The following is a 26,447-nucleotide window of genomic DNA, read 5'->3' as shown; positions in this document are numbered from 1 at the left end:
AAGTTCAGTGACCAGTTTTTTCGCCAATGAGAGGTGAATAGTACAACTGACTTTTAAAATCAAATGTCAGATTCCACATAGTTCCCACCTTGGTTTTAGTTTCTCAACAATGGAATACAATTTTCAATAAATCTAGAGATAAAAATTCTGCCCAAGTAACCTCATTAATATTGAGGGGACTCTTCTCTATTGGAAATCTGTGTGTTTTTTTCAAAAAATTGGAAGCAAAGAACGCTTTAAGGTTAATTCTAGAGATTCCAAAATTAAACATATACTATTAGATAAATACTAATAGGAAATTATGTTGTTATATTTTTTCTCTTTTTCAATCTGCCTTTCTCTTTATTCCCACTGTAAAATGTGTGTGCGTTTTATTCCTTTCTACTTTATGTTCTGATTTCACATGGCCACCCCATGAGGGTTTTTTTAAACAATCTGAAACCCCCAAAATATTGAATTATTATGGAAACAAGGTGCAATATTTCAAGCGTCACCCTACAATAAAAGTAACAGGATAATGATTTTCTTTCTCAGTTCAGATATTAGAGGCCTAAATATTGATTGCCTGTTTCTTTTGCCTCTTGTCCTCTGATGAAACTACACTTTTGACACAGAGTCACAATAAAATGTGCCCTTTCCAGTATGAGATCTCTGTAAATGTCATTCACACAGTTATTGTTTTCTAATTCTCTGCATTTTCATCAGAGTAGCACACAAGCTCTTCGTTGAGTGGAGAGAGAGCAAGCAGTGTTTAAATTTAGAATTCACTAGAACAACCAAGTTCCATTATTTTGCTAAGGACAGTTACAGTCTAACAATAGGACTCCTTTTCCATAGTGTTTATGAAATTATTATTCTTAGAATTGACTAAGTGATGAGGACTTTGATAACTAGAGGTTTCATGAAATGCTGTTGAGAATACTGATGTTGGGTTTGCCAGGCAAAGAGAGGTTGTAAAATCAGTGTGAATGTCAGTGTTTAGGGATGAGAAGGGATGGTTGGTAACATAAGCTGAAGTCAAGCTGGAGACCTAGAGGAAATGGCTGCTCCCTAACCCAACTCTGCCAGCCAGTCTTCCTCCTGATCTGCAACATTCTTGCTGTCTCAGCCCCAGGTCTCTGATCCTAGCTGTTAGCAAATGATTTGTGATTTTGTTTAAGGATAAATATCAGTGGTAGCCTAGCTTGAGGCCACCAAACTCATTTCATTTGTGCCCTGCACCAAATTTGCTCCCAAAGGTGGCAAGCTGGCACATTAACACAATGTGATACTTAGTACCTTCCTCCTCCTCTATGAAATCAGTTTATCCAACAGTATCTCATACAAATGACCTGCAAAAACAAGCCATACACAAAGCTTTCACTAACATCTTAATAAATGTAATGGGTGCACCTCTGGCTTTTCAAGATGTTCCTATGCTGTGACCCTCTGTTTCACATAATGTAGCCTTTTAATTTATGTCCAATAGCTTCCCAGTCAGTCAGCACTGGCATCCTTTTTCTAACCTCAAATCATGGTCTGATAATCCATTTTGGTGCCTTTATTAGCCTTGAAGGTAGTTTGAGATGTTAAAATATTTTTTTAAGAAGTTTGCCTTGGATAAGAGATGTTGCAGTGGGCTCCATATATGTTTTTTACCTTTACCTAACCTTTTCTTATTTATTTAGAGACAATATCTTGCTCTGTCACCCAAGCTGGAGTGCAGTGGCACAGTCTCAGCTCACTGCAGCCTCGACCTCTTGGCTCAAGCTATCCTCTCACCTCAGCCTCCTGAGCTGAGGTAGTGTGCACTACAGGTGCACACCATCAGGCCAGGCTAATCTGTGTGTATTTTGTAGAAATGGGGGTTTCACCATGTTGCCCAGGCTGGTCTCAAACTCCTGAGCTCAAGCAATCCACTTACCTCGGTCTCCTGCAGTTTTTATCTGGCACCATTGCAGCTGATCCCATCTTGACAGCAATCCTACTAGAAATCTATTCAGAAACCCCTGTTCTGTTCATCTTTGCATCATCCTATCTGGGAGGCAAAGTTACCCAGGAGACCACTGAGAGGGCAGGTCTCACTGTCTTTTCTTTTTGCTTGCTTTCTATTGATTGTCCCTAGAAGAAAGGTAACTGATTTAAGGGGCTTGAAAATGGTTTGGACAGACTATAAAGAAAATAAAAATGAGATCAGTATGAAGAAGTCAATACTACACACCTTTTTCAAATTTGACAAAAACATTTAAGTTCTGAAATATTTCAGGTAAAAAAATAAAATATGTGATAAGAGAGAGGCTTACCTGAGATATATTTTAGGAAATCTAGACTTCAGTTCTTTCTTATATTCCCCCTTTTCACTCTCAACACATGAAATGCTGAAAATGGAATTTTTGCTTCTTATATTAGAAGAATTTTCAACATTTAAATTTCTTAGACAGTTTCGAATCTGATACTTATAGTATTTGCCAATCCGTCCATGAAAGAACATGTATTCTAGAGAATGTCTGACAAAAGAAAGGCCAAAATTTTATCTCTTATGAATATTCAGGTCAGGTGCAGTAGCTCACACCTGTAATCCCAGCACTTTAGGAGGCCAAGGTATGTGAATCTCTTGAGCTCAGGAGTTCAAGACCAGCCTAGATAACATGGCGAAACCCTGTCTCTACAAAAAAATACAAAAATTAGCCTGGCATGATGGTGCTCACCTGTAGTCGCAGCTACTCTGGAGGCTGAGGTGAGAGGATCCCTTGATCCCAGGAGGCAGAGGTTTCAGTGAGCTGAGATTGTACCACTGTACTCCAGCCTGGGCAACACAGTGAGATCCTGTCTCAAAAAAAAAAAAAAAATATATATATATATATATATATATTCATAGTATTGGGTGCTTGTGCAAAGTAGACATAGGATACATAGTTCTTAAGACTTATCAGCAATATGTTATTTCAATTTCATAAGCAAGTAAGATAAATAGTGGCTTTACAGTTATCACACACTCTTATCAATGGATGTTGTCAAGATAGAGTTCAAGATAGATTCAAAATAGAATCTCAGTTGTAAACTCTCTATTCAGAGTTTTGTCTATAAAGTTGTATTGCTTCCTATAACTCAAACAAGATCAAGTTGTAGCTGGCACCATTTTCCTCAGAGTACTGAAGATGTAACTGACTCCTTTTTAAGAAATGTCAAAAGTCAACAGAATTCATACTGCCAAGAACAACATGTGTGTGACGTGTTGCTAAGCTTCCCTCTGCAGGTTTCCCCTCTATGCCAGTGATGTGAACCCCGCAGCTCAGAATGAGGTCATTTCACAAAGGTGGGCATCTTGAACCCTTATGGCATCCTTCAGATAATGCATAGGTCAGAGATGGAATAAACAAAGCAATATGCTGAGAGCCAGCTGTTTAAGTGAGGAGGAACAGGCCTGGGAGTAAAGGGAGTAAAAGGATTGCAATTAGGCTCAGGGGCTCTCCTGAAAGGTGAGCTTGCCCTGTTGGTGCTTCTCTTACACAGTGAAAGGAAAGGAGGAAAATTGTCTCAAATCAGAACCAGGGAGAGCTAGTGATGCTGGGGCTGCCTCTATCTAAACCCTGATCTCATACTGCTTCCCTGTGGAGAATTCTCTGAACTGCAGCTTCCCTCTGTGGGCCCCTGCCTATCATGTCCATCTAGTGTTGTCTTGAGCGTGGACTTGGTATCATCCAAGAGCAGAAAAAAAAAGGGGGGGGGGGAATATATATATGTATGTATGTATGTATGTTAAGAACCTCAGCAAAAAGAATAGGGAGGCCATGAGAAAATGGTCCTATCCTGAGTCCAGAGTCATATCTCACAGCAGGCTGATCTGACAGGTCTGCATCCTCGCCCTTCCCTTTTTACATACCTTTTTAAAAAGCCCAAAGCCTCTGTCTGCCCAATGGTGTTCCTTCAGTTCAGCTTTTGCAGATATATGTTATGGTTTGCACCCTTGGGAATTCCAAATCAATCGTTAAAATTGCCTACTATTTCTCCGAATATTTTTCACAAAAGCCAAATCACAAGGCTATGGCCAACATAGAGGTTTCTACTTTTATCTTTTTATCATTATCATCACAGCTTTCTGCTTGTCTTCCTCCATACCCACCCAAGGAAGTGTAGACATAGGCATTAACAAGAATACCCCTACCCTTCAGCTACCCTTCTTCAGAGGGCATTAGGGCAATAAAACACATTTTAGATATAGATCTATAGCTGACTATTTCATTATGATATAAAAACAGTACTGTAGGAGCATTACAGTTTGTATGGTGGTTCAATTTCTTTATTTCTCTACAATTTAAGAACCAGAGGCCAGGTGCAGTAACACACCTGTAATCCCAGCACTTGGAGAGGCTGAAGCAGGAGGATTGCTTAACCAGGAGTTCAAGACCAGCCTGGGCAACATGGTGGAACCCCATCTCTTCATTTTATTTTATTTTATTTCATTTTACTTTATTTTGAGACAGAGTCTCACTCTGTCACCTAGGCTGGAGTACAGCGGCGCAATCTCAGCTCACTGAAACCTCCACCTCCCAGGTTTAAGCAATTCTCCTGCCTCAGCCTCCCAAGTAGCTAGGACTACAGGCATGCACCACTACGCCTGGCTAATTTTTGTATTTTTACAAAATTTTACAACCATGTTGGCCAGGCTGGTCTCAAACTCATGATCTCCAGTGATCTGCCCGCCTCAGCCTCCCAAAATGCTGGGATTACACGTGTGAGCCACTATACCCAGCCTCTAATTTTAGAAAAAAGAAAAAAAAATGGAACTGGAGAAAGCTCAGCTTCTCTTAAGTAAGGAACAATCAGGCCCAGCACAATGGCCTATGCCTATAATTCCAGCACTTTGGGAGGCCAAGGTGGGTAGATCACTTGAGCCCAAGAGTTTGAGGACCAGTCTGGGCAACATGGTAAAATCCCATCTCTACAAAAAATTAAAGAAGAAGAAACAATCAGAAGCTAATAGAAAGCTGTAATTAAAGTTTGATATGTTTTAGAGGAGATGAAGAAAAAGGCAATACATGCTTTGGGCTGGTCAGTGGTATTTTCTAGTGAATATTCAGAATCAGAAAGTATAAAGGAAGTTGACGCTGTAATTCACATTCCACAGAGAACCTGTGATCCTTTCTGTTCCTCTCCTCTCTGCCTCTGCTGAAGGCTCGAGGGTGAAAGCTGTAAGTTGAAGAGGACAAGCCATCAGCAGAGGGTAACTTATGATGAGAAATGAAAATATTTGGATTAGCTATAATACTAAGCCAGTGATATTTACAAATTATTAAACTGCCATCCTCACATCAAACGCTTTTTATTTTATGAAATGCTAAGCTGTACTTTCAGTTTGTTTCAAACTGTCAGGGCCATTATTTGATGTCCCTCTTTGTTTGTTTATCTTAATTAAGATGTAGAATCAATCATTTTTACTTTCTCTCTCCAAGAGCAGCAGCCGGCTCAGAGTCAGGATGAGGTCTGGCCACCCTTGAGTGCTGTGCAGGTGCTGAGCTGTGTTTGTTCACAGAGGGATAAAAAACACATTTGTTCTCCAGGTTGTGTGGATAGACTGACAGATTTCGATAAGAGGGAAAAAAGTCTTCCTCTGTGGTGAGAAATAATGTTTCTATCCAGAATAAGTAAAAACAGTGGCAAATATCATTCCTGTTACGGAGATGATTTTCCTCAACACATAGTGACAACTCACCTGGGGGTGGGAAACACTGACGTGGGTTGGAAATAGGAGGCAGAATGTGGTGACCCAGATCAAGCAAGAAGCAGAAGGTGGAGAGCCCTAAACCTTATCCTGTGAATATGACAGTTGTTTTTGCCACGCCAGCTTTCTTTTCCATTCCTGATGCCACAGTTCAATCTCCAAGCTGCTAGGTCGTAGTAGAATGGCTTATCGTTGGAGAGACCATTTCATATCCAAATTACTTGTGTTCCTCTTTGTATAGAGGTACTTCTGGCCCATCAACTCTGTATAAGGGCCTTTGCAGGGCGTTTACAACAGTACAGCCTTTTGTTGTTGTTGTTGTTGTTGTTGTTGTTGTTGTTGTTGTTGTTGTTGTTTGAGACAGAGTTTTGCTCTTGTTGCCCAGGCTGGAGTGCAATGGCGTGATCTCAGCTCACCGCAACCTCCGCCTCCCGGGTTCAAGTGATTCTTCTACCTCAGCCTCCTGAGTAGCTGGGATTTATAGGCACCCGCCACCACACCCAGCTAATTTTTGTATTATTAGTAGAGACGGGGTTTCTCCATGTTTTTCAGGCTGGTCCCAAACTCCCAACCTCAGGTGATCCACCCGCCTCAGCCTCCCAAAGTGCTGGGATTACAGGCTTGAGCCACTGCGCCCAGCTAACAGTACAGCTTAATTCTGTTGAGGCACCCACTCTTTCCTACTCAGCCCCCTTTTTGAGAAGCATGCATCCCCTCAGAATAGCTAGCCAAGGGGTAGAGAAGCAGTCAACTAGACATGGAACAGAATTGAATTCTACACACCAATCAACCCGCTTAGGGATAAAACCTCGTCTCCTTAGCAGCAGGTCAACTTCACCTCCTTAGCACCATGTTCCTCTATCTAACCGAACTAAATAGCCATACAATTCAATCAGCTGGACAAATGAGAAACACAAAGAAAGGAAACAAGTCTATTGCATGATATAGGCAGATCAGATTGGAAAAGATACAGTGCTTTACTTTTAAAATCATCCTAGTCAGTGAAGCAATCCAAATATAGCAATAGACTTAAACAGATTATTTGTATTTTATACCACATGCATCTAGAACAGCATTATCTGTAACATTCATGCACTTGGAGCCCTAGAGTCAGGGGAAAGTATACCTTTTCATTGATCAGAATCTTTTTCTTTTTTTTTTTTTTTTTTTTTTGAGACAGAGTTTCGCTCTGTCGCCCAGGCTGGAGTGCAGTGGCCGGATCTCAGCTCACTGCAAGCTCCGCCTCCCGGGTTTACGCCATTCTCCTGCCTCAGCCTCCCGAGTAGCTGGGACTACAGGCGCCCGCTACCTCGCCCGGCTAATTTTTTTGTATTTTTTAGTAGAGACGGGGTTTCACCAGGTTAGCCAGGATGGTCTCGATCTCCTGACCTCGTGATCCGCCCATCTCGGCCTCCCAAAGTGCTGGGATTACAGGCTTGAGCCACCGCGCCCAGCCTTGATCAGAATCTTTTTAAGCACATCTAAGCAAATTTGGATGTGAAATAGTACTAACATTTCTCCTACTTATTGTGAGCACTAACAGCTAGCGCACACTCCAGTGGTCTTATATGTTGTTCTGCTCCTGACAGTGTTACAGAAGTTAACTTCAGTAACTTGGACAAGAAGGCCTGCATCCCAGTCCTTCATTAGGCAAGAGGTGGACTTTTGAATCACATATTTCCAAGAGTAAACATAACCTTTCAAAAGATAAACCGACACTTCATTTATTTGAGGCCTCTGTTATGATTCTTGGACCACAGATAACTACTTTGAACAAATTCTCACTCTTCATTAGTGGAAAAACACTTTCCTTTAATCGCCACGAATTATCCAACACCTGGAATTAAGCAGTCTTCTCTTACCGTACTCATTTGCTTTCTTTCCAGTGGGATATTCTAGGTTCATAAGGTGACTGCCAATACCTATTTAGCTGTGTGCAGTATTACTGGTGTGGCTGAGACTGCTAACTAGCCCCCAATACTGGGTTCATGGCTGCCCAGAACAACTCCCTGCCTCCCTACCTCCACGGCAACTAGATTTGACCACGTGATTTCAGTTCTGGCTAGTGGAATGTATAAGTAATGTGTCAACTTTTAAGGGCCACACGCAAGTGTCCTTAAGCAGGTAGAGGGAGGGTGATGCTCTCTGTGTTGCCCCTTTCCTCCTTCCTGCTGGCTGGAACTGGACCAGTTTGGACCATGATGAACAAATGACACACTTTATAAAGACAGAAAGAGCCCAAAGAGGAAAGGGCAAAGGATTTGAAACATGGTGGACAACATAGACCAGCAACAAACTACCAACACCATAGAGGAGCCCCTTGATCTTATCAGGCTCGGCCTGGATAAATGAACTTATGGATAAATGAGAGATTACCAGGAGCTTCTAGGCAGATTACATGCTTATGATCTACATTTAAATATGTTATTGGGAGATGTGGAAGGAACTGTGACTACTACAGAAATTGAGGAAGAAGCCATCATATATAAGAGATATATAAATCAATGAAACAGAATATTCAAATGCTCTTTTTCCAGGAAGATGTTTTGTCCTGGTTGTCACTCCATTGAGAGGTGGCTGAAACAATTTATCCCATATGGAAAATAGGAGACTTTGTAAAGTTACCTCTTTAAATGTTCAGGACATTCAAAAGAGAAACCAGCAAACAATTTGATATTAAGAAATCCTCCCACTCCTGAAATGAGTTGATTTACAGACAACTCATAACTTCTATTTTTCTAAAAAAATTTTTTATAGAGGTGGGGTCTCACTGTGTTGTGCTCGAACTCCTGGGTTTAAGCCATCCTCCCACCTTGGCCTTCCAAAGTGCTGGGATTACAAGCATGAGCCACTGCACCCAGCCTAGATAATTCATAACTTCTTAAGCTAAACTGGCATTTTTATTTTTCTCGAACTCTTCTAATAAATGTGATCACCAAGATGCAAAACTCTTTTTCAGAAAAAAAAAAGAGGAGCATGAAGTGCCCTCCCATTCCTGGGGTGCCTCCCCCCAGTCTTTTCATATATGAAGGACAAATTACCTTCTATTTTGTTAAAGCCTCTATTATTTGGGGTTTTCTGTCACACTGGCTAAACTAATCCTAATGATACATCTGGTAAGGACTTCCTTTGGGGGGTAGCCAAGGACAAACTGAGTAGGGTAACACTCAGGAAGAGACTATGAGGAATAGAATGGGAAAGATACCACAGTGATGAAATGACTACAAGTGGCCTCTTCAGCCATGGAAACGATTAAAGCCAGAGTTATATTAGCACAGATAATAATTTCTTTAATATTTCTTAAATGGTGTTATACAGAAGTCCTAATTTTTATTGGTTGATTAATGTAATTTCTTCTAGTCTTGGTAATAATGAAGGATCATTACTGGCTCTTTTCCAGGTCATCTTTGGTTACTTTGGTTCTTATAGCACTTCTCTTGCCCCTCATACTTGTTCTGATACTCACTGTCCAGGCCCTCCACCTGGGCACCTCCCTGGGCCCACCTCACCGAGGCCCTCCAGCAAGCCATCAGGATGATAAGGACCTAACATACAAATTTACTCTGAGGCTGTGGTTCTCAGCCCTAGATAGAGCATCAGAACTACTCATAGAACTTTGTAAAACTAAACATGCCTCAGCCCCACTCCAGATAATCCTGAATCAGTATATCTGGGGTGCAGTTCAGGAATCTACATTTTTTTAAAGGTAGACAGATGATTCTGATATGCAGCCACGGTTAAGAACCACTGCTCCAAGGTGTTGATGACTGATAATGGCTCAGTATAATATTGTCAATTACACACACGTGACCTCATGGATAAACGCCACTGCCTGACATCTATCAGTTATCTACTTCTGCTCAGTGGTCTACCGCATAGGTACAGACAGCTGTGCCTTATCCCTAGGAGAGCTGGAGCTCTGTGCCTCCTCCTTCCAGTGATCTCTGATGTACTAGCTTTTACTAGTATTACCACACTGCGGATGAGAATACCTTGATTAATGTGCTACCTCTTCCAGAGGCATTTGTAGTTCGACGGGGAATAATGTTTTAATCTAAGGGAATGGACCCCAAATGATGGAATTTCAGGAATTACAGAAGTCAGTTGAGAAGATATTTTGGAAGAGGGGCCCTTTTCCAGTTCACTTAAACACACACCGTTTAAGCAGCACCAATTCTACTTATAAAACAACAACAACAAAACAACTGGACCTGATTCAGAAGATGTTTTAGACTTCTGAGGGGGAAAGTATCTATTTCTTCATTTTCCTTCATCTGCTGTTTGAAATCACCTTCAGCCCTCACACTTTCTCTTACCTGTGGAGAAGCAGCGCTGTTTGCCCCTAATTCAGCCATAGTTAAATGGCAAGGGAGCTCACGTTAAAAGAGCACATTACACTCTTCTGAATATCCTTTCATACATGGAATCCAATCTTAGAACACAGAGCAAAGAGTCATTTAGTGATCAATCCCCTATTACAGCCCAGGCACGGCTAGTCTAATCAATATTTTCATGTATCTGGCCAGCTTTTACAAATCTGGGGTAATTAAGATTCTACAATGTCTTAGGCAATCCTTAATATTTCACTGGCTTTTCTTCTCAACTGTTTTGTTTCTTATTATTTTTATCCTTTTCTTCCAGACTCTGTAAATACCCACCTAATAGGACTATCATAAAAACTAAGTTAAAGAGGTTTGAATGTGCTCTAAAAAATTTTAAAGCTCTACATAAATGTATAATAATGTTTCTGTAATAAGGACTGTATTCTTTGTGTAGCATTACTTCAAGGTTTTGATGGAAAGAGGAGGGGGAAAGACTGAGATATAGAGAGACTAACGCTAAGGATTGCCATGAGAATTCCTTCTGTTCCTGCCTTGTCCACTTATTAACTAGGAGGCTTGAGCAAATCACTTTAATTTCTCCATCAAAAGAAAAATGTTCATTTATTATAGAAAATTACTCTTATTATAGAGGTAGTGGTGAGGATTAATGAATCAAGGTATATTAGGAGACTTAAGCATCCATAGATTTTGTAAATTCTGCAGAAATAATCTGGAAGGGAGATTTAGATACAGGCCCAAGTCCTAGCTAGACATGGAACCCTGGCATCCAGACGCTCGCCCCTCAATTCTAATTATTAGTACACTCCCTCTGCTAAATAGGATAAAAGGAAGAACTTTTGTTCTAGTCCATTACAAAAACACATTGAATTGTCTATGGAGATTTTGTAACTATCAAAGATTTATTGCCCTGGAAATAAGAATTTGTAATAAGAGTGTTATCACACCTTTGTTGGTGTGAACTGTTCACCAGGAATAATCAAAGAGATAAATGAAATATAAACAGGACAATGGGCTAAGTGCAGCCTCCCCTAATTGTTTATTTTCTTTCCAAACTGGCAAGAAGTTGTTAGAGTTTCATACTTCATTTTATATACAAATTGAGGTCCTGGGGGAGAGTATCCTTCATGTGAACAGCTCTCCCAGTTACAGGAGAAAACTGAGTAACAATAAAACCCTCAGGGACATCATTTAATATTTCCAGCATTTCACATGAGCTACTGACACTTGGGTCTTCAAGGGGAAAGCTGATTTATACCTTCAGTCGTTAGACAATGTAAAGGTGAGGTCAGGCATAGGCATCCTTCATCCCTTTCCCTGGTGCTCACAGGTCCCTTGGGCAAGGTGGAATCAAAGCATTTCAAATGGTAGAGGTCACAGGAGTGATATCGTAAGAGGTAAGAGAGCACAGCCTCCTTCCTCTACCAGTGGGTCTGATGCCCATATATCTTCATATTGCCATTGTTTCCACTTGAAAAATTACATGCAGTTGGTTTTACTTTTCCTTCCCTTCCTATTCTGAAAACATGATTTCCACTCCCAATCTAAAGTATAATTTATGTCAAGACTAATGATTATGTGTTTCTGATTATTTTTTAAAAAGGTGAAACCTTTAACATAAATGCAAGACAACAGGTGTCCTATTTTATAGCCTTGTACCTTTCCAACCCTATAAATTAAAATCATGTCTGTGCTGTCTCTGTCTTTGTGCTGATCTGAAGTCATTCTAGGACATTCTAGGAATTCTGTGCTCTCTGGCACAAAACCTCCCACGTGGTAGGTTCCAGATAAATTTTTATTGATTTGATTTGATCTACAGGTACTTGATCAAATTCTGGTCATGCCCAGTAATACAATAATACTTTGTCAATTGCAACCCAAGTTTATACCCTGGGCTTCTGACCCCAAATTTCATAATGGGATTCCATACCTTTTATTACTTATGAAATAAAGCAGCTTTCCAGTGGAAAGAGATCTCCTGTTTTTGTGGGTCCCCTTGCAATGTAGGAAGAGCTTAGGCAAATTAGACATATGGTATAAAGTACAATATTAGAATTGTAAATGAGTCTTAAAATTGCATAAGGACTAGAGATTATTAAAGTATTCTTAAGACAATATCTAATTCAGATATAACTTTGTGTAATTTTTTTTTTTTTTTTTTTTTTTTTTTGAGACAGAGTCTTCCTCTGTTGCCCAGGCTGGAGTGTAGTGGCACAATCTCGGCTCACTGCAACCTCTGCCTCCTACGCTCAAGCAATTCTCGTGCCTCAGCCTCCTGAGTAGCTGGGATTACAAGCATGCATCACCACACCTGGCTAATTTTTGTATTTTCAGTAGAGATGGTTTCTCCATGTTGGCCAGATCTTGAACTCCTGGCCTCAAGTGATCTGCCTGCCTCGGCCTCCAAAGTGCTGGGATTACAGGCGTGAGTCACCATGCCCAACCTGTGCTAGTGTTTTTAATAGCATTGTTTCTCTTTATTCTACACTGGTTTCTTCTTTCTTTTCTGGATTCCTTTGCCATGTACCTTCATATCAAGCTTAGGAATTTTGTGTAATCAGCCACTCAGAATGGGCATCATTATATAAATATGGAGACATGGCTTTACTGTGAAATAGTTGAAAAACTATTTTTAAAATTTTCTATTTTTATTTTTATCAAAATAATGTATGCATATAGTTCTTAAAAATCAAATAAAGCCAGGCACGATGGTGTGTCCTTGTAGTCCCTTGGGAGGCTAAAGTGGGAAGATTACTTGAGCCCAGGAGTTTGAATCCAGCCTCGGCCACATAGCAAGACCCCATTTCCAAAAAAAAATTTTTTAATCAAATAATACTACAAGCAGTCACCCTGGAGTTCTGCTTTCCAGAGGCAACCCCTTTCCATTTTTTAAAAATTAACTTTTTCATCCATTCTGATGTGTCTCTTCCACACTTCTAAATAATATGATTATACAGCTATTTTTTTAGTTTATCAATTTCAGACATTATCTATTGATTTTTTATTATGGTAGGGGAGGATTTAGCATTCCCATTCCATCCCAGCCATCAATTCCCCATTCTTGATCTTTCCAGTGTGGTTATATCATAATTTTCAGTTAATCAATATTTAGCATTTATGTTATTTAACTACATAAATATTACTTACTGTCAAACCTTATAAAATTGTATAATTAAATTTTATTTATTTATTTATTTATTTATTTATTTTTTTTTTTTTTTTTTTTTTTTTTTTTTTTTGAGACAGAGTCTTGCTCTGTCTCCCGGGCTGGAGTGCAGTAGCCGGATCTCAGCTCACTGCAAGCTCCACCTCCCGGGTTCACGCCATTCTCCTGCCTCAGCCTCCTGAGTAGCTGGGACTACAGGCGCCCGCCACCTCGCCTGGCTAGTTTTTTGTTTTTGGTTTTTTTTTTGTATTTTTAGTAGAGACGGGGTTTCACCGTGTTAGCCAAGATGGTCTCGATTTCCTGACCTCGTGATCCGCCCGTCTCGGCCTCCCAAAGTGCTGGGCTTTATTTTTTATACCAAGAGGTAATAAAAAAAATACCTCTTTCTTTTTTACCCAAGAGGACTGGCTTCATAGAGCTTCCAGATAACTGACCACGTGGAGGTTCCTGGAGGGTAGCATAGCCTTGGAGGACATGGAAGCTCCACACCCCTTCCCCCATACCTCGCCCTATGCATCTCTTTACCTATATCGTTTGTAATATCCTTTATAATAAACCAGTAAATGTAAAAAAAATTATTGTTTTTCCTAGAGTTGGCAAATGCCTTGATTTTTTTCATTTGCATATTTTTCTAAGTCACCATCCCTAATTCTTTCCAAACTTTGCAGAATTGTAATTTTCCACATGGTCAAACACACCAGATGATTCATCAGTTCCATTTGTGCTTCTAGTCTCTCCTGGAGATCTCCATTCTCCTCCCCACTCTGGACTGGCTGCTCTCAGGCCTCCTGCATAGCTGTCATCCTGGGACTTCCCTTTCATCCCTTTCCTTCATCAGAGCACCACGTTCTGGACCCAATGTCACCTTCTTTCTTGGTGGAACTCCCTCATTTTAATGGAGCACATATTGTGGTGGCATCCTGAGAAAGGATGCCTGGGAGGTCAATTTCTTGAGACTTTGAATGTCTGAAAACCTCTTTATTCTACTTTTACACTTAACTGTTGGGGTGTGAGAATGCTAATGGAAATCATTTTCCCTTAGAACTTGGAAAGCTTTGCTTCACTGGCTTCCAGCTTTCATTGTTGCTGTGGAGAATTTCAGTGCCGTTCTGATTCTTGATTCTTTGTATGACTTGTTTCTCCCCCCTGATTCAGAAGGTTTTAGGATCTTCTTTTTATGAATTCTGTTCTGAAATATCACTATGATTACCAATATGTGAGTCCCTTTTCATTCATATGCTGAGTGTATGGAGGACCATTTAAATCAAAAGATTCCTATCATTTTGAGAAATGTTATTATTTCTTTGATAATGTCCTTCCCTCTGTTTCTGTGTTCTAATACTTTTTATCTTTTCTGGTTTCCTTTTCTTGATCTTTTTGCTCTATTTAAGATTTCCTTGGCCAAGCGCGGTAGCTCACACCTGTAATCCCAGCACTTTGGGAGGCCGAGGCAGGATTTCTTGAGCCCAGGAGTTCTAGACCAGCCTGGGCCACATAGCTAAACCTCATCTCTACCAAAAAATCCAAAAATTAGCCAGGCATGGTGGCACGTGCCTGTAGTTTCAGCTACTCGGAAGGCTGAGGTGGGAGGATTGCTTAAGCCTGGGAGTTGGAGACTGCCGTGAACCAAGATGAAGCCACTTTACTCCAGCCTGGGCAACAGAGTGATACCCTGTGAGAAGGAAGGAAGGAGGAGGGGAGGAAGGGAGGGAGGGAGGAGGGAGGAAGGAAGGAAGGAGGAAGGATAGGAAGGAAGGAAGGAAGGAAGGAAGTAAGGAAGGAGAGAAAGAGAGAGGAGGGAGGAAGGAAGAGGAAGGAGAAGGAGGAGGAAGAGAAAGAGACAGAGAGAAGGGAGGACGCAAAGAAGAAAGGAGGCAGAAGAAAGAAAAAGAAGAAAGAAGGAAAGAAATAGAACGAAAAGAAAGAAAGAAAAAGAAAAGAAAGAAAAGAGACAGAAGAAAGAAAGAAAGAAAGAAAGACAAAGAAGAAAGAAAAAAAGAAAAAAGAAAAAAGAAAAAGAAGAAAGAAGAAAGAAAATAAAAAATAAGAGAAAAAAAAGAACTGATTCCTTTACAAATTCTTCACCATCTTAAATCATACAACATTTTAGTAGTTGGTCTTAAGGAACTCTTAGCTTTTGTAATGTGGGATGTGCTGCTCAGATTCTGCATCAGAGCTATTCTTGTTCCTCCTTTCATGTGCTCTACACAGTTTGACCCACAGAAGTCCAGTAGTTCCACTTAATATCTGGGGTTAAACATCCCTGTGAACCTCATACAGCCGAGGTACCTGTCTCTTCTCTGGTAATGCCAAAGATCAGATCACATTTTAAGGCTAAATATCCTGGACAACTCCCAGGCATAATGGCTCCATTTAGTAGTATAGTTACTGTAGCGATTCTTAGCAGAATGGGGTTCCTAAAAATCATGAATTTGGACTGAGAAATATAGAATTAAAGCATTCTTCATCTTGACTTTATAGTTAGGACTATAACACAACATTAGATAAAATGTGTAGCATGGTGTAGCCAAAACAAAAGGAAAAAAAAACTGGATTTGGAGCTTAAAAATACCTGAGTTTTGGCCAGGCACGGTGGCTCACACCTGTAATCCCAGCACGTTGGGAGGTAGAGGCAGGGGAATCACCTGAGGTCAGGAGTTCGAGACCAGCCTGGCCAGCATGGTGAAACGCCGTCTCTACTAAAAATACAAAAAAAAAAAAAAATTAGCCAGGTGTGGTGGCACACGCCTGTAACGCAGCTACTCAGAAGGCTGAGGCAGGAGAATCGTTTGAGCCTGGGAGGTGCTCAGATAGCGCCATTGCACTGCAGCCGAGATCATGCCATTGCACTCCAGCCTGGGCAACAAGAGTGAAACTCTGTCTCATAAAACAAAAACAAAAACAAAAAAAAACCTGAGTTTATGTCTTGATTCTTCTTCTTCCCAACTGTGTGAGCCTGTGTCAGCTTTGGAAGGCTAGAATGGTGAGATCTTTCTGTCTGAATGAAGGAGATCAGAATTAAGGAGGTGTCATATGTGAAAACATTTTATAAACACTAAATAAAGTGTTATCCAAATGTAAAGTATTACTGTTATTGTGTTACCGTTGTAACTATTCAGTTAGGGAAGCCTGAATTTCATGCTGCCTCTCCTATGTGCTTTGTAACACCCAGGCAATTCCACAATTAGAAGTAGCTTTTCAAAAAGACACTTTAGTTCTTTTTTTCCTTGACAACAAATGAATCTGGAACCAATCTACCTTAGCCATCCAATATGTGCAGCCTCTTTTGTTCAGGAACAACCTTAAGGTAATAAACTTCTCTGCCCCTGTGACAGAGAAAAATGATAGAAGGAAATGGGTTTCCATCTCAGGCTTCCAAGGTGCTATACCAAACAATAACAAGGGAAAAATTATTCAGCTAAACGCACCTGATGTGCATTGGCATCCAATATGCCACCCTCCTCACCAGGCATTATTACTTATATACCTGCCTATGAGGAGGGCTGCTCGAAAGAGCTACTCTTCTTTTGTTTTACATACATTTTAGAGACTTAAATAAACTTATATAGCAATACCGAACTGCATGTCTTCTAAACTTTGCTATTTCATCCGTCTATACCAAGTGCCAGTGAAGCAGAATGGATGTGCCTTCAGCTTTCTACAGTTCTGGAAAATGAGCCAGTCCACTTAACAATAAATGGTGGTTGGTTCAAACACACATGACTGGTCTAGTGAAGAAGAAAAGAAAGTTGAGCTTAATGAAGTCCAGTGTCTGTGTCCCTGTGCACGGACAGGAAAGGACGAGTGTTTTATAACTGTTTATTGGAGTTAATGGTAATAAATTCCTCACTTGTGATGCATTAACTTTAATGTTTTCATTACTTGGTGATTTAGGTTTTCCCTTTTCACATTGTAAATCATGTTGTCCCAGTAGCAGAGCAGGTCGAGTGCCTGCCATAACGTTCGTAGTGTTCAGTGGGGAAAGAAATGTTCTCTTTCTCTCTCCCGCATGGTCTGACAAAAGATGCTTTGCCTTATCCCGATTTGCTACTTGCTAAATAAGCAATAAAGACAGACAGACAAATAGATGCATCCAACCACAGTGCAGCAGAATGTGGCGGGGTCTAGTTTAGATCCAAGGAAAATATAGGTCTCTATAGTAACTTTCCAAATGTGTTTGGTACTGAAGTTTTTTTCTTTTCCTTTTTTCCTCGTTTGCTGAGTGTGAGCCCTTAGTTAATGAGCTGTGCAAATAGATATTGAGATTTAATGTTTTTATTTTGCAATTACAGACTTGGTGATTTGGTTGGAAAATTTTGGGTTTAGAAACATCACCCTCATTTTCCCTTCCTAATTCTTTTTCCTTGCAAAGTTTGACTTCAAACTTGCTTGAGTTTTGTCAGATGAAACAGAAGAATCCAGAAAGATTTAAATCTAGAATTTGTAACTTTTTTTTTAACAGAGGGTGATTTTTGCCTTAAAGGTAACTTATCATAGCCAACATCATTTTTCTGTCTCTGAGCCCATACTGGTGCACAGGGACACCCATGATGCTGTCTGAGGGGGAGGTTTGGCTTGGGAGTGGCCCTTTGACCAGGAGATAATACATACCAGGTCAAAGCCACATTGCTAAGATCACTGCTTTCCCATCAAGTTCTTCCTGATGGGGTGTGAGAGTTCTCATTAGATCACCCACCCTGAAATACCCCCAGAGAATCATGGTAATTAGTTCCTAAGTCTTCTTTTGTATTTTCTGCTGTATTTGCTTTTAAAGTTTTCTCAATGTAGTACTCTGATGATATCTGAATGTCTTTTACTGGAGAGACATAGAGAAGGCAAAATTGTTATCATTGGATTCCTCCTTAAATCTTTTGCTTTGGATGGTAACTAAAATAGAGACATCAGGAGTCTGTCACACTAATCTCCATGTAGCCTTCACCATTAACAGTATTAAATGCTCAGACACACATAGGATGTTTGCTCACAGGATGCAAACCAATTTAAATGTAAAAGTCCAAAAAGCAAATGCCATTTCTCCAGGAGAGAAATAAAAGAACAAGACTGAGGAAACACTATCAGTGGCCAAATTCTCAGTCACTCAAAGTCTATAGCTCAGAAGTTGGAATCAATAGCTCTTTCCTAAAGAGTAATCAGTTCTTCATTTGGCTCAGTCCTTTGCCTGTTTATGGCTTCCTCTGAACCCTGTTCTGGAGATAGATAAGGTTCAAGGCACACAGAATTGGTGTGCCAATCAGGCTGTAACATGTGACTCAGAAATTTATTTCTTGGCCAGGTATGGTAGTTCACACCTATAATCCCAGTACTCTGGGAGGCTAAGGTGGAAGGATTGCTTGAGGCCAGGAGTCCAAGACCAGCCTGGGCAACATAGTAAGACCCTGCCTCTACCAAAAATAAAAAATAGATTAGCCAAGTATGGCGGTGCACACCAAGTAGTCTAAGATACTTGGAAGGCTGAGGGCAGGAGGATTGTTTGAACCCAGGAGATGGAGGCTGCAGTGAGCCATGATTGCACCACTGCACTTCAGCCTGGGTGTCAGAGCAAGACCCTGTCTCAGAAAAGAAAGAGAGAGAGAGGAAAGAAGGAAAGAGAGAGGGAAAGAAGCAAGGAAGAGAAAGAGAGGGAGGGAGAGAGGGAGGAGAGAAGGAAGGAAGGAAGGAAGGAAGGAAGGAAGGAAGGGAGGGAGGGAGGGAGGGAGGGAGGGAGGGAGGGAGGGAAGGAAGGAAGGAAGGAAGGAAGGAAGGAAGGAAGGAAGGAAGGAAGGAAGGAAGAAAGGAAGGAAGGAGAGAGAGAAAATTATTTCTCTCCAGTTGAGGTTCATGGCATTTATTCTAATTTTTTCTCCAAAATCCTTTTTGGTCCTCTATCTTTCATTCTCAGTGCTGTCATACGAGCTAACTTCTGCACCCCCACTTCCTCCTTGTTCTCTTGGCAAAATCCTCCTTTCCTTGCCTCTTCTTACACTCTTGTTTTATATGATACCAACACTAAGATATCACGAGGTCAGGAGATCGAGACCATCCTGGCTAATACGGTGAAACCCCGTCTCTACTAAAAAAGTACAAAAAACTAGCCGGGCGCGGTGGCGGGCGCCTATAGTCCCAGCTACTCGGGAGGCTGAGGCAGGAGAATGGCGGGAACCCGGGAGGCGGAGCTTGCAGTGAGCTGAGATCCGGCCACTGCACTCCAGACTCCAGCCTGGGCGACAGAGCGAGACTCCATCTCAAAAAAAAAAAAAAAAAAAAAAAAAGAACAAAAATTGGCCGGGCGCGGTGGCTCAAGCCTGTAATCCCAGCACTTTGGGAGGCCGAGACGGGCGGATCACGAGGTCAGGAGATCAAGACCATCCTGGCTAACATGGTGAAACCCCGTCTCTACTAAAAATACAAAAAAACTAGCCGGGCGAGGTGGCGGGCGCCTGTAGTCCCAGCTACTCGGGAGGCTGAGGCAGGAGAATGGCGTGAACCCGGGAGGCGGAGCTTAAAATTACTGTTAGTGACTTAAGTGAAAATGGTTTGACTAACAAATATTCACTTCCATATTGCATTCTTAGATCACAAGTCCTATTAGGCTAGAAGTGGTTTCAGTTCCGTTGAACAAACATTATTGGGTACCTACTGTGTGTGCGAGGCCCCTAGGGATAAAAAGAGAAACAAGTATACAAATAATGAATTGCACTGCCCTCTATGAAAGGGACCAGTTTCCCACTGGCAGCTTTTCTTTAGGCTTCCAGAAAATAAATAATTAGTACCACACTCCTTACAGTGTATTGTGTGTATATAAGGGAAAGATCCTTCTTAATTCCATATCAGTTCAACAACTGATTAAAGAATGGCCCAGGACTGGGCACGGTGGCTCACACCTGTAATCTCAGCACTTTGGGAGCCTGAGGTGGCTGGATCACCTGAGGTCAGGAGTTCAAGAACAGCCTGATCAACATGGTGAAACCCCGTCTTTACTAAAAATACAAAAATTAGCTGGGCGTAGTGGTGGGTACTCATAATCCCAGCTACTCAGGAGGCTGAGGCAGGAGAATCACTTGAGCCTGGGAGGCAGAGGTTGCAGTGAGCCATAATTGCGCCATTGCACCCCAACCTGGGCAACAAGAGTGAAACTCCAACTCAAAAAACAAAAAAGAATGGCCCAATCTTGTGATGGGGCTCAGCTATTCACATGTTGCAGTTCCTCCTCAATCTAATTCCTTTTTTAAACAGTCTTCCTCTGTCGCCCAGGCCAGAGTGCAGTGGCACGATCTCGGCTCACTGCAACCTCTGCCTCCAGGGTTCAAGCAATTCTGCCTCAGCCTGCTAAGTAACTGGGATTACAAGTGTGCACCACCACACCAGCTAATTTTTTTTGCTTTTTTTTTTTTTTTTTTTTTAGTAGAGACAGGGTTTCAACATATTGGCCAGGCTGGTCTCAAACTCCTGACCTTGTGATCTGCCCACCTCGGCCTCCCAAAGTGCTGGGATTACAGGCGTGAGCCACCGTGCCCGGCCTTCCTCCTCAATCTAATTCTTACTCTTCTTACCTAGACAATTACCATGCAAACCCTGGCACATCCTCCTACGTGCACAGCTATATGCACCAAAGAAGAATCTAATATGCAACTTCTTTGTTTCCCCATTTATATGCACCAAAGAAGAATCTAATATGCAACTTCTTTGTTTCCCCGTTTTAATCCAGGTACTATAATGTATGGCGGTGCACACAAAATACTCCAAGCTACTTGGAAGGCTGAGGGCAGGAGGATTGTTTGAACCCAGGAGATGGAGGCTACTATAATATTCTGTTCACTTAATTTCTTCCATGGTGTCATCTCTTTTCCTATGGATGCAAGATCCATTTTTACCCTCCTCCCTATTGCCTTGTACCCAGGTCCACAACTACAGTTCTTTTCCCAGGAATAGCCCTTTTTCTATTTGCTTTTTCAAGGATTCTAGCAGTTTTGCATTGTTCCTAAAGTCTTAAGGAAACCCAGGCAAAGTGGCAAGAATGGAGCACATTGAGGAAAAGATTTAGGGTCCCTGGGAGCCAAGACTGTGCTATAAAAATGTTCTAGAAAATGCTATTGAAGCACAGAAGAGGGAGTATTTAATTTTACATGGGGGAATCAAAGATTCAAAGAGGATGTGACATTTGAATTGAAGGAGCACTCCCAGTTCGGCAGCTGGAAGTAGAGAGAGGAAGTTCCAAACAGGAAAAACAAAATACACAGAGACCTTGCAGTGTAAAGTGCATGGCATGTTCCATAGGACAGAGTCTGTTCCTTATTATTGCTGGAGTACTGGGAGGTGACAAAGTTGGGAGAAAATGAAACTGGAAGGTAGGAAGAGACCAACCACTTAAAAGTTTTTGTATGCTGGAGAGTTTGAGTTTCATCCTGTAGGTAATAAAAAACCATTACAGGATTTAAGCAGGAATGTGACATGATCTGTGTTTTAGAAAGATGACTTCTGCCCACAGTTTGGTGAACCGGTTAAAAAGTGATTCCAAACCCAGGAAAGGCTCTTTTCTTTTTATTTCCTTTTCTCTGTGTTCTTATCACAGTCCAGTGGCCCAGTGGCATAGTAAATAAACAGATCTGAAAATGACATTTTGTCATTCATTTTTAAAGATAGGCTCTCAAGTGATGCATGTATAATGGTGATCTGACTCAGGGGGAATACATTGATCTTGCAAGGTTTGTAAAAAGACAATTTGGCATTTTAAAATCCTCTTCTCCTTTTTAGAATCATGAGGCCATTTGAAGGACTGCTGCCTTAATTTGTATCAGGATTCCCACTTTGCTCTGTTGCCACTTACTGTGGCTTAGCTGCTAAAGAAACTTCAGGTCTTTTGTGGTTCTATATTAAGGATGGATTCTTAGGATAAAAACGAAGCTGAGGATGTTGGGTTACAGGTGTGTGTTATTGATAAAATCAAAAGACACATATGCTTAACCCACCACCACACCATGCCCAGCTAATTTTTTGTATTTTTAGTAAAGACGGGGTTTCACCATGCTGGCCAGGGTGGTCTTAAACTCCCGACCTCGTGATCTGCCCACCTCAGCCTCCCAGAGTGCTGGGATTACAGGCGTGAGCCACCATGCCCATTTCCAAGCAGCATTTTTTGAGAGTTTCTGGCTGTGTCCTCTTATAGGTACTTAACTCATGCGTCCTTTTATTGCATTCTGAGAGTTTCTGTTTACCTCTTGGGTTTCACATAGATCTGCCCTAGGAGGCAATTCCAAAGATTAATCAGTTAGTACATTTAAAAGTAAGAGTGCTCACTTTGGCAGCATATATACTAAAATTGGAATGATACAGAGAAGATTAGCATGGCCCCTGAGCAAAGATGACATGCAAATTTGTGAAGCATTCCATGTTTTTGAACTAATGCAGAAACAGAAAACATAATGGCATTTTCTCACTTATAAGTGGGAGCTACACATTGGGTACACATGGACATAAATGTGGCAACAATAGACACTGGGTAAATACATGAGGAGGTGGGGAGGGAAGCAAGGGTTGAAAAACTATTATTGGGTACTGTACTCACTACCTGGGTGACAGATTCATTCATACTCCAAACCTCAGCATCACACAATATACCTTTGTAACAAACCTACACATGTACCCCCTGATTCTAAAATAAAAGCTGAAAAACATAAAAATAAAACCTGCTCATTTTACTCATAAAAAATAAGAAATATAGATACTAAAATAATTTTTTGATACCAGGAGATAGAATAACCATACATCATGCCTGTTTCTCCTTCCAAAAAACAGGGTCTCTTTTTGTGGGGGAGTGAGATGGGAAGACCCAATCTTTCCTCATCCACTTCTGTGCATGTCTGAAACTCAGAGTATTGGAAACAGCATAGGCTATTCCAACTGAGCAACCTTCAGCAAGTCATGTCATTTCATTACACCTGAGTTTCCTAGTCTGTAAAGTGGGGATGATAATAAAACATGCCTCATAGGGATGTTGTGGGACTTAGATGTAAAAATGCTTGATACAATGCTGATGAATTAAAAATTGGTTAGGGTTTTGGGGGGCCATTTTTGTTAAAGCATATTCATTTTAATTATTTTGTTTATTATCTGCTTTTTTTCTTAGTACTACTGACCTAGAACCTCAGAGGTTTTTTTGTCTTCAGTGTAACAGGATTTTCTCCACAGATTTCTGTAACCTGGGTTCATTATAACCTGGATTCACTAGTGTTTTTAAAAGACCTTCAAAAATTGGAAGGGTAACATGAGTCTATTGAGGTCTCATGAAAGTTGTCTTCTGCGTTGGTTTGCTAACTACAAATGTGTCGTTTCTACCTTTTTCTGGGGTCCTTTAGTCTAGCTCCAGTTGCTCATGTTTTGTTTCCTAGCTTCTTACATCACAGCTTGTTGAAGAACTTGATTAAGTACGTTGTGTTCATTCCCTTCCTTTCATCTGTTGTCCAATTTATTTCTCCATGAACAGTTCCATTCAGTTAGTTTAAAGCCATCTGTTTGAGAGCTTTCTATATCTTTGAAACTTTTAGATGCTAAATCTATTACTAATGGTTTAGAATTTTTCACCTTTCATATGTTGAGCTAAATTCCTTTATAAGTGAAACACAATGCAAGAAAAGTGTGTGGTATAAGTGTAAACTCAACTGGATATCACATGGAACCACAGAAGTTAAAGAATTATATACGCCTGTTCAAGGGACTAATCAAGAAATAGTCATGGAAAACAACTTCCTTGTTAGTATCAGAAGATGAGCACTTCCTGCCAGACACTACAAACTATCGTTTATTGACTGGTTCCTGAAAATTGAGAAGAAGGCAAAAAAGTAACCTAGAAAAGTAAGAAGCTAAGGAAAAGCAGTAATGAAATTATTAAAGAAGGCCACAGAAATCAAATGCACAAAAGAGAGGTTAATGAACAGATTTGAAATCCACAGTCACCAGACAAGAGAAAACTACCCCCTCCCCAACCTATCTACAGTACCCTCCTCACCTCGGTACATTTGAGGCATTTTAAAGCGTGTGTTTTTGTACATGTCTGCAGATGCACACACACCAGTGTGACTGCACTGGAATTACAGGTAGAATTTGACCATTCCCAGCCTTCAAATGTTAAATTTTCTCCTATCTCATACACCCAATACCTGGGTTTTTTACATGAGTAATTAAGGAACCTGCTAAACTTCACCCTATCTGAAATTCACCCCTGGTAGCTATTAGTCTCTAGGCTCAAGTTGGTTAGGTCCCTTTTTTAAACAGTTGAAAAGAACTTGAATTAAAAGGAAGAGGGAGGATGGGAGAAGTCCATAATGTAATAGGGGAATGATTTGAACAAAAGATGTTTTTTAAAAAATTATTTATTTTCCTTGCAGGATGATTTAGCAAGAGACCAAGCCAACTGCCTATAATGAAAGTTAGTGGGCACCTGGTTTGTTCTGCAGGGGCTGCAGCCTTTTTGCAGTGGAAATTATGTGGCCTCCTGTGCTATTAGCCTTGTGCTCTGGTGTTGCCAACTGATTTCTCCAATTCTCTTTTCTCAGTGGGCTAGAACGCAGCTGGTTAAATAGGCCGTGACTCACATAAGCTCCCGTGTCTTTTTTATTGACTGCTTTATGGAAATGTATCACACTCCAAAGGGTCCCCATTGTTGTTGCTGTGCATAGCTGACTAAAGAGTCATGTTTAGCATTGAGAGATGGAATCCTATCCTGTCCTTTTTTATTGCAGAGTTGGATATGGGTGGGATACAAGGGTTTAAAGGAATCTAGATAAAGAGAAAGATATCTGAGAATTTCTTTTATCTTCATCTGCCATGAAAGTTGGGTGGCCATCACTTCTGGGTAACACACTTCTCTGTTGATCTTATCTTTATGGCCCCATATCCTTCAGCTAAGTGAATCTTTTCTTTATACGGGCTGTTCTGAGAGGTTTAGTTAAGTGTAGTGGTAGAGAGAGATTATGACCCTAATGTAATTCTGTTTTGTGCTGATATAATGTAATACACCTTTAGACTTAGCCAAGAGGGCCATTTATTCTCAATAAATCAAAATCATTTTTATTTTTTTTTTTTTTTTGTTGTTGAGACGGAGTCTTGCTCTGTCTCCCGGGCTGGAGTGCAGTGGCCGGATCTCAGCTCACTGCAAGCTCCGCCTCCCAGATTTACGCCATTCTCCTGCCTCAGCCTCCTGAGTAGCTGGGACTACAGGCGCCCGCCACCTCGCCCGGCTAGTTTTTTTTGTATTTTTAGTAGAGACGGGGTTTCACCGTGTTAGCCAGGATGGTCTCGATCTCCTGACCTCGTGATCCGCCCGTCTCAGCCTCCCAAAGTGCTGGGATTACAGGCTTGAGCCACCGCGCCCGGCAAAAAGCTTCTTTTTTTAATTGTATACTTAAATATAAATTGTTTGCCTTAAAATAGCAACCTATACAATTGTTTGCAACTTCTTCCTATTTTTATAATCATCCTCTAAAGCATATTTTACATACTTTCTATTATGCATTAAGTAGCTCTCTGCAGATCTGTTCATTTACCAGTAGGTGTGGATTCAGGCATACAAGATTCCTGCCTCATCACCCCATGTGCATCCTCAGGATCACTAGTTCTTGATCAGTAGGACCCTGCGCTGACACTGAAAGAGGAGGTACCTTGCATGCCACTGTGGATTCCCATCTTGGTTGTTTGGATTTGTCAGATAGATCATGGAGCTAATGAGCTTGAGCTCAGAGTCAACTACATTGAGAACAACTCTGTTATTGGACTCACCACACAGTACCTTGTACATAGAAGACAATTAGTAGAATAGAGACTGATCTGACCTCATTTCCCAATTTTTTTTCCATAGACATTCTAAACTTAGCCTATAATCCCATTTTTTCCCACTGCCCATAAGGGAAACCAGTCTAGAGAGTTCCTCAATACAGATTCTGTCTAATGAATAAGAAAGCAACATAGGCTGGGTGCGGTGGCTCACGCCTGTAATCCCAGCACTTTGGGAGGCTGAGGCAGCTGGGTCACCTGAGGTCAGGAGTTCGAGACCAGCCTGACCAACATGGAGAAACCCCATCTCCACTAAAAATACAAAAAATTATTCGGGTGTGGTGGTGCATGCCTGTAATCCCAAATACTCGGGAGGCTGGGGCAAGAGAATCACCTGAACTCGGAAGGTGGAGGTTGCAGTGAGCTGAGATCGCACCATTGCACTCCAGCCTGGGCGACAAGAGTGAGACTCTGT

At 41.1% G+C, this 26,447-nt stretch overlaps 1 protein-coding gene, 1 non-coding gene and 1 pseudogene across 8 annotated transcripts in view; all 3 read left to right on the top strand.

The window, feature by feature from the left end:
- Nucleotides 1–26,447, top strand: part of SKAP1 (src kinase associated phosphoprotein 1) — a 294,324-nt gene that overhangs the window by 204,137 nt on the left and 63,740 nt on the right. The window lies entirely within an intron of this gene.
- On the top strand, nt 7,602–8,282 carry LOC115894742 (annotated as a pseudogene).
- On the top strand, nt 22,494–22,600 carry LOC115895097. Its single transcript, XR_004055288.1, has one exon. It is a non-coding gene; the product is annotated as a U6 spliceosomal RNA (small nuclear RNA).

Source organism: Rhinopithecus roxellana, chromosome 19 (assembly GCF_007565055.1).
Source record: "Rhinopithecus roxellana isolate Shanxi Qingling chromosome 19, ASM756505v1, whole genome shotgun sequence".
Taxonomy (NCBI): domain Eukaryota; kingdom Metazoa; phylum Chordata; class Mammalia; order Primates; family Cercopithecidae; genus Rhinopithecus; species Rhinopithecus roxellana.
This window is presented reverse-complemented; position numbering and strand designations above follow the sequence as displayed.